This window comes from Galleria mellonella, unplaced genomic scaffold (genome assembly GCF_026898425.1).
Source record: "Galleria mellonella isolate WM207_F2 unplaced genomic scaffold, CSIRO_AGI_GalMel_v1 utg78, whole genome shotgun sequence".
Lineage (NCBI taxonomy): Eukaryota > Metazoa > Arthropoda > Insecta > Lepidoptera > Pyralidae > Galleria > Galleria mellonella.
Genome location: NW_026442151.1, coordinates 4,277,485 through 4,286,049, shown reverse-complemented (window position 1 = coordinate 4,286,049; position 8,565 = coordinate 4,277,485). Strand labels below are relative to the sequence as shown.

Sequence of the window (8,565 nt, the reverse complement as noted above, 5' to 3'; positions counted from 1 at the left end):
GATTATGGAATAATTGAAAAATTTGAGAAAATATTTAGTTCATTTTGTGAACATTTGAGTAATCGTCTTAATGTATTAACGCGTAGGTTATTTTTATCCCAGCATAACTTTCTATTTCTCTTATAATAATATAAAGATATTAATTACTCAATATACAGTAAACATGTGTACAGAAATACATAGATAGGAATACACAGATGGACCACATCTGAGATCAATATGCATTGTATTTTTTATCCCAAACTATGTGAGCAATGCCTCGGGTTACAGTAAATTGTACGTAATTTATGCTTATAAATAATATGCAAGCGTAATGAGCTGATTAATGATGTATATAGAATTTCATCACTAGACTCGTATTGGACCACCGCTGAGAGCGCCCGCCTACTTGTGGTGTCTAAATAGAAATCTGGCTTATGGTTATACACAATTTCACCTTTCAAGTACATCCATGTGGGCTGGCGCCGCCGCAACACACCAGGAGACTATCAAGCGCCGTAAATATTCATCTCTTGGAAATGGATATATATTTGCGGCGTTTGGAGTTGAGATTCTGGGCCTGAGGGGTTCCAAAACCATGAGTCTTTTTGAAGAGATATTATTCCCGCTGGTAGAAACCTCTAGCGATCAGAAGGCTGGCCTATACTTTGCTCAATGCATCTCCATAGCCATTCAGCGTGGAAACGCGGTAGTTAAGTACCCTTCCAGTTGACAGTGACCTCAAAGGAATTTTTTATCTTTAACTAATATTTTAGGGTCTTGTTATCAATATTTGTAGTATTTTTTTTTATGCAAGCTGACGGCCCACCTGATGTAGAAACTTGATTTTAGTGTACTCCTATTAAAAGTAGATGTATGTAATTGAGTTTACAAAGGAATAAATTTATGCCTTTATTGTTAAATTTCTATACAGATACTCTTTTATAAAACTGGCAAGAACTGATGATTTATTAATTATTCGTTACCTGTAAAAATTAAAAACATTTTGTAGAAAAAAAATCGTAGCTGTTTTGTTTCTATTTTAATTTCCTTGTTTAGGTTAAAGCAAGATAAAGCGGAGTTTAAACGCAAGCTATGATGATGTTGCGGATTAAAATCAGAAGAAGATCACAAATTATTTTGAAGTATTCCTTCCTGAAAGACCGGGAACACACCTGCAATTTTTCTGATGTGGCGGGTGTCTACAGGCGGCGGTAATCACTTACCATCGTGTAGCTATATATATATCAGTAGTATAGTATATATATATATAATCCTAATTCGGGAGACTCTTTGTAGTATACAATTAGCATAAATAAGTCCAAGCACCGACATTCTTCCTTTATGTATATAACATTATCTCATCCGAAAAACTTTTGTTTTATAATACCTACAGTATTGTAAAAGGGAATGTATAAACATACACCAATAAAATACAATATTTCCGTATGCCTCCTCCGTGAGGTAGGTACTTGACATAAATATTCATTTAGTAATACGAAGTTTTATAAAATTTCTTTACATTACATACATACAGGTGATATCGAAAGCGTCAGTCTCCTTTTTAGGAAATATTCTACCAAAATAATTAAATATATATTATTCCCAAAGAAATATGGGTCTAAATACGACAAAATCTCTTGAATCGTCCGTACTAACTTACCATATCATCTGGTAAGCCGTATGCTCCTATTCTATAAAAAATAAATACGAATCGAAGATTTTTAGATACGAATAAATAATAACTTTTCAACTGACAGAAAAAAGTTCTCAATTCTTCTTTTATCTGAAAGGATACATTTACAGATTAGTCTCATAGAATTTTTTTTTAAAATCGATTCAGTAATTTAATTCTTAAATAAAACAAAAAATCGATTTCAATTGTGTGTCAACAAAACGTTGGTATGCCACAATTGAAGTCAGCTTTTTTAGGGAGCGCAATCTTAATTATATATTCTACCCATGTACCGTTGGGAAAAATGTTCAATTGCACTGCCTCAAAAAGACACTAATAATTCTAATTTCAGACTATATTACATTATTATACTCTCTTTTTTATTATAGCACAGATAGTATATATATATATATATATATATATATATATATATATATATATATATATATATATATATATATATATATATATTTTTTCTGCCTACCCTTTAGAAGCGCTAGTGTTTTATTTAGATATAGGTACCTACACGGCTATAGATAAAGATAGATAGAGTATTTCAATTTTTATGTTACGCGTCCTCTACTAATTAATGTTTAGAACGCATAAATAAAAATACAAAAGCGTTGCTAGCAAACTTCTCCTCTGTTATTTTTATTATTTTTCTAAATATCTTTTAATACAGATTTTACGATTTTAAATTATGCATTTCGAGGTCATTGTTAATTCAAGCGCTATATTATGCCTAATTTATACCCAAAAATTGATACGCAATATTCATGGAGTTGCGGTATCTATTTAAAGCCATATCTGTGAATTTGTATTAAATTCCAATTGAGTTCGTACACTCCATTATCATTAATTCAATATTATGTTCAGATGTATCTAATAATTCTAATTACAGTATTGTTGGGGTTGTTATATCATATTCATGTTTAGCATTCGTTGTCGAAAAGGTTCGTTTGTGAACAATGGTTTTAAGTGTCACAAAGGGCGCGAATACTAAACGAATACAGGCTTCAGAGGCAGTAAGGGCGGCGCGGTGCGTGGGGTTGCGCGGGGGTGCGCCGCGCCAGACTTGTACGCGCGACTGTGGCGGGTGAACGCCGCGCCAGCCTCCACATACCCGCCGCTTATTCCAAATAGTCAAACGATAGATTCAGTGCAAAAATTCTGTGTGAAAAAATGCTAGTTGATTAGCCAGTTGTATGTGCGCGTGCCGTCGCCTGTTGCGCCCGCCGTTAACCCTCCCGCCTCACTTACGAAGTTACAAGGCCGCGCCTTTTTAGGCCCCGTCGATAATTTTCGGTGAGTACGTTTTCTTTTGTTACATTTGATGGGTTTTGAGGCCCAAACCGATTGTTTGGCGTGAGTTAATTTTAATTCCATCACCGAAGCGAAAGCCTCGTCGGCACGAATCACTTTTTATCTGTTGCACAGAAAAAGTTTCTTTCAAGTGTATTACTAACGATTCCAAGTTTCACAGCTTGATATTTGTGTGACTAATAATTTAAAATAGGCATCTATTGCTTGATAAAAGTGTATGTTGAATCTTAATTAACATAACATGTAATTAATAACTGATAAGTGGGTATGGGGTTCTCTTGTTACGAAACAATATTTAAACTACTATTACATCTTAACCAGGTGGTTGGTTAATAAACTTTTATTTTGAATTTTACTTCTCTTACATGACTATACTGTTCTTTGTTCCTGCAGTCGCCTTTCGAGACAGCTTTTTAATGAAAAGGAATTGTTGTATTCTTACTTCGTTATCAAACGGAAGTACAGGTAGAATTTTATATTAAAATAATTGTAATTACGTTGATATATCTTTATAATTGCTATTTAGAGATGTACTCAAATATATTGATGAATATAAGTAAAAGGGAAAATGACAAATCGCGGAAGAGATCTACTATTAGTAGGGTAATGAACGGAAAAATGAAAATACCTACGAAAACATATAAGAAGCTCAATATTAATAGATTTTGCTTCACTTTTTATTATAGTGATACTTAATAAACTGGGACCTTATTATAATATTTATTGCAGTTAATATATTTTCTATAATAAAATCTTCCATTTTGTAGGATTTTCGTGGAAAATAGGGACTACATTGCTTAGCGATGGCTGTTGCTTTCTTTAAAAGATTTGTCTAGAACAGATTTTGATATTCTCCTAGGCACAGAAGCAATGCAGTTGTATTTTAATACAGGTAGGATGAATTATTGTTTATTAATAATAACTTATTTTACTATCAAAATTTAAACATAATTTTTACTATAGGAATAAAGAATAGGTATTTAGTCTTATGGCTACACATGAAACCATTTTTGTAAAATAATGCCGAGACGTCATTGTGTTGAGGGTATTTAAAAAAGTATTTAAAATAAAACAGTTTCTAGTGAACTTCTTTTTCTTTATATCAGTTGTGACAGTCGGATTGTGGTGTCACAGAATACGTAGTAGCTACAGTAATAACAAGAATATAGTACAGTGACACATTAGATTTCTTGATCTTCCTAACAAACGTAACAATCCATACTTTCCTCATTAAAACTTAGTAAGTCCTTTCACATCTCGCCAAATAAGATAACACGGACAAAGAACGGCTGATAAGGGATAATTTATTCCAAAAGGGTGTGACCCACGGTCTAATCTGAAAGGATCTTCTATCGATGCTAAATAATGAAAGAATCTTGATTAATGTCACTTTGAGAGGGGAAACAGAATGAGGTTAATCATTAATAAAGGCCCAGATATTACAATATAATGATGATACGTGACCACTGTTACTTATTTGAATTACTGTTCCATTATTACAAAAGGAGGAAGTTCTCAATTCGTCTATATTTTTGTGGCTAGGTCACGCGATTACGTCGTATTTCCGAGTCCATTTGAATAATTCTTTTAATAATAAATAAGGTTTTTTAAAACGGAGGGTTTTTATCCTACATTAATTTTGTGATTATTAAAGTTACTGTTTTCCTTTGAAGCAAAAAAAAACTGCTTCTTGCGAAACCATAATTTAGATTCACAAATCATAAATGTACATTCTAAATTCAAATATTTAAATTAAATGTATTTACGACAAATTTCATGTTTAATCCGTGTGTTTTATGTAGTTATTGTTTTTTTGTGTAGCAAAATTTTTTTTCTTGAGTTATATTTATTAGTCGTATATAAAATAATCAGATTTTAAAGTTTCAAAAGTGTTTAGCATATTTTAAAATGCAAGATAGTATATTTATTAATTATTTTATAAAAAATAATCATTTTTATGTAGTGGTTTAAACATATAATCAAATATCTGTTAAATCATATTTACTGAGCATATTTTAAACGATGCAAGACGAGTGTAGTAGTTGTTCATGCACTGAATTTTCATTTAATGTTATTATATAAATATACATTGTAAATAAACCAAAAAAAAAAAGTAAATGATCTTGAGTTCTTCTCAATTTTATATACCGAACTGGACGGTAGGGTGTAAAGATTTGACGTTCATAACATATAATAAATGATTTTTGAATTTTGAATTTTTTTGAATTTTATAATTTACAGTCTTTAACCAACGCGTGTTGCGAGTAATGATTAATAGTGATATTAATCATTGTTATACACTGCTAGTTGTATGAGGAAGATCCATGTCGTTCAACAGGCTGTAGTAACAAAGTAACCAATATAGAAAAAAGAATTGGTATATTGAAGTGAAAACGACCAATGTATTGGTAAGTTGTAGTGGTAGAAGTGTTCGTAAGTGATGACTCCGTAAGGATAAATGCAGTGTAGGGCAACTTCTAGTTGGATAGAATAGTACTCAAAGGTATTGTAAAAGTCAACAAGGGCGGCTTCTCATGATTTTTGCAATATCTTTGAGTTAATGTAGAGGCCTATGTTCAGCTTGAGGACTGTGAATGTTTAAAATGATGACTATTAAGTAAAATGTGTTAATTAAAATTCCTATTTACATCATTTTGATTGTGAAATCGAATAGAAATTTTTATATATCTATTTTAGCTTTTGTTGTAAGAAAATTGGGGTAGTTACAGCTAAGTTAATAATGTTAAACAAACTCTTGTTATTGTTTCGAAATTGAATGTTATTGCAGATTCAGAGATAAAGCTATTTCATTGTTATCATGTGGTAAATGTGTGGTATGTAGTCACGAAAATAAATACGTCTAAATATTTTCTCGCGTGAATCGGCATATAAATATAATGTGCTAGTTTAGGATATAACCTATCTGTGTACCAAATTTCGTTTAAATAGGTTTAGTACATTTTACGTGAGTGTCTATAAATATAATTTATAATTGTCATATAATACTAGCTTAATCCAAAGTATGTGTCTACGTATCTGGGTCATAATGATTAGGATAAAATATACTATCTACTTGCCAAATATTACGTATTGTTTAATTTTTATGATAGGTATTTGAGCTGTTAAAGAGGAAAGAAACAAACTCATTTCTACTTTTGCTTATATAATGTTTACAGATAGGAAGCAAAGATTTAACTATCACCAGCACATTATTATTTAAAATTTATTTATACCCTGCTGTATAAATCCCAGTGCATACGAAAACGTCTAACAATTTTCTACGTGTTATGAGAATAAAGCTATCATAAAAGAAAAAGCTTTGCAAGCAACAAGAAATATAGGCGATTTAAAATCCAATACAGTCCGCGGGAGCATTGTTTCTAAGATGTTTATATTTTAAATGCAATGAGCTCATTTGTGGCACCGACGTGATGAATAAAAGAAACTGCGAGTGCTGTGAAACTTTTATGAGTAGCTGAAATTACTTTCAGAATGGATTGTTTAAATAAAGGTTTTGTAAAATCGTGCAATACCTTTTCTTGTATGCATTTTTCGTAAACAGACTTCTTATTATCAGCATAATATGTAAGGGACACTCATAGTTTGAACTAATATTATAATGAGGAACGATTTGTATTTTTTTTTATAATGGACAAACTGAAAAAAATGCTTAATCTATTTTCAAAATTGTTTCACCCATAGAAAATATTATTTTCGAGTAACATGAATTGTATTGAAAAAATCGCATGATGCTAGGATGAATCATAAAGAGGAACGATAATTTATGATTTTGTTCCGTCAAAAATGGAATAAAAAGAACTCCTTCTTTTTGAAGTCCCTTTTTAATTCTTAGATTTTTCTTTGTGCTTTTTTATGTTAAAGAATAGATTGTTGTCCGACCAAAAATTCGGTGCAAAACAAAAAAAAAACATTATTTTGCATTAAATTCTCAATCACAATGCTTCTAACGACTCTCCATTTACATGATCAGTTAAGGTATTTAGCATAACCTGCGAGCGGTAACACACATAATACATTATGTATCCATATTACATCAAATGTGAATATTTTCGCTTAAAGAGTATTTTGACATGGTATAATAATGTAAATAGAATTTGATTTCATTCGAACTCTTATCTTGAACGTATTTTTTCAGTTTCTTTTTAGTATTAAGACGAGCTTAGTGGAAAGAATATATATAAGGTGGGGGACCTTATATATATTCTTTATTGCACTAAAACATACAGTAACAACATTAAGTTAATAACAATGTTAGCAAAGGCGAAAGTATTGTACCTTCTGAAAGTATTAGGTTCAATACCCGTACAAGTATGCCTGTTAATATCATTTTGGGGTTTTCTTTTATGTACAATATGTATGTATGTATTACAAAAAATGAGCCTGTATGCGTATAAGTTGTCTAGTACCCATAGTTCAAACTCTGCTAAGTTTGTGACTAGGTAGTGTTGTGTAATAATGTACATACTGTTATGATAGAATATGGAATAATTGACTCGTAAAAATATTTTCATCTAATGTATGTAACATCTAACGCAGTGTTGGACGACCCCCCACTAGATGGAGATTTTGTACAAAAGTCGATTGTTTGGGTACCTCTGTCCCATTCGTGTTTCAACCGTGAGGCAGATGTGTTTGCATGGCTGTGTTTCGGTTTGAAGGGTGGGATATGGCGTGAATTTAGTGGGTACAGAGGAATAACACCTGAGTCCTCAGGAATGGCAATGCATGGGGGGTATCATGGGCGAAACAGTATACTATGCTATGTCCATGGCACTGCTCATGTCTATAGGCGACGGTTACCACTTTCTGTCAGGTGGGCTGTCAGCTTGTTTGCCATTCTAAGTTGTATAAAAAAAAAGATGGAGTGACGACCTGAAATGCGTCAGTGGATGCAGGTGGCACAGGACCGTTCGTTTTGGCAGTCTATAGGGGAGGCTTATGTCCAGCAGTGGACGAATAATGGCTAATGGCTATATATAAAATAATTAGTACATATTTATTTTTTATATTTATTTATTATCAACATCAATCAACATGTAGATACTGTAGATAATCGAAATGCTTATGTTTGTTTGTGATATTTCCAGGGATATATAGTACAAGGTGAAACAGAGTAATAGTTGTTGTAGTTACCCTAATAACATGTAATTTAATATTCTGTAAATGTTTGACAGGTGAATTTATAGCAAGGTTGCCGTGGGGTAGTGATCTGAATGTTAGAGTGAGAATCTGTCTATTCTTAAAACTATAAGTCTTAGTTTTAAACTTACATAGCGATTGATTGAATTTAAATAAAAGATATTTTTTGTTCTAATTAATTATAACTGAGATATATTTTTTAAGACGAACGTAGTTTTAATAACTACAGAATTTGTGAAAAATATAAATTTTACTTAAAAAAATTTTTTTTTTAATAATATGTTTTAGTTATGTTTTTCATTGTATTACTATAGGAAAAATAATTCATGTCGGTAACAGTAAAATACAGTTAATGCTGTAATATATATTTGTTTTTATACTAATGCTATCTTATTAATAATTAATATTATGAAAGTATGAATGTGAAG

At 31.4% G+C, this 8,565-nt stretch overlaps 1 protein-coding gene across 1 annotated transcript in view; it reads left to right on the top strand.

The window, feature by feature from the left end:
- Positions 1-2,715: 2,715 nt before the first annotated feature.
- Positions 2,716-8,565, top strand: part of LOC113517505 (leucine-rich repeat-containing protein let-4) — a 124,677-nt gene continuing 118,827 nt past the window's right edge. Inside the window, exon 1 of the mRNA XM_031912326.2 lies at positions 2,716-2,959. The gene's annotated coding sequence lies outside the window, so the exon portion shown is untranslated. The remainder of the gene's footprint in view (positions 2,960-8,565) is intronic.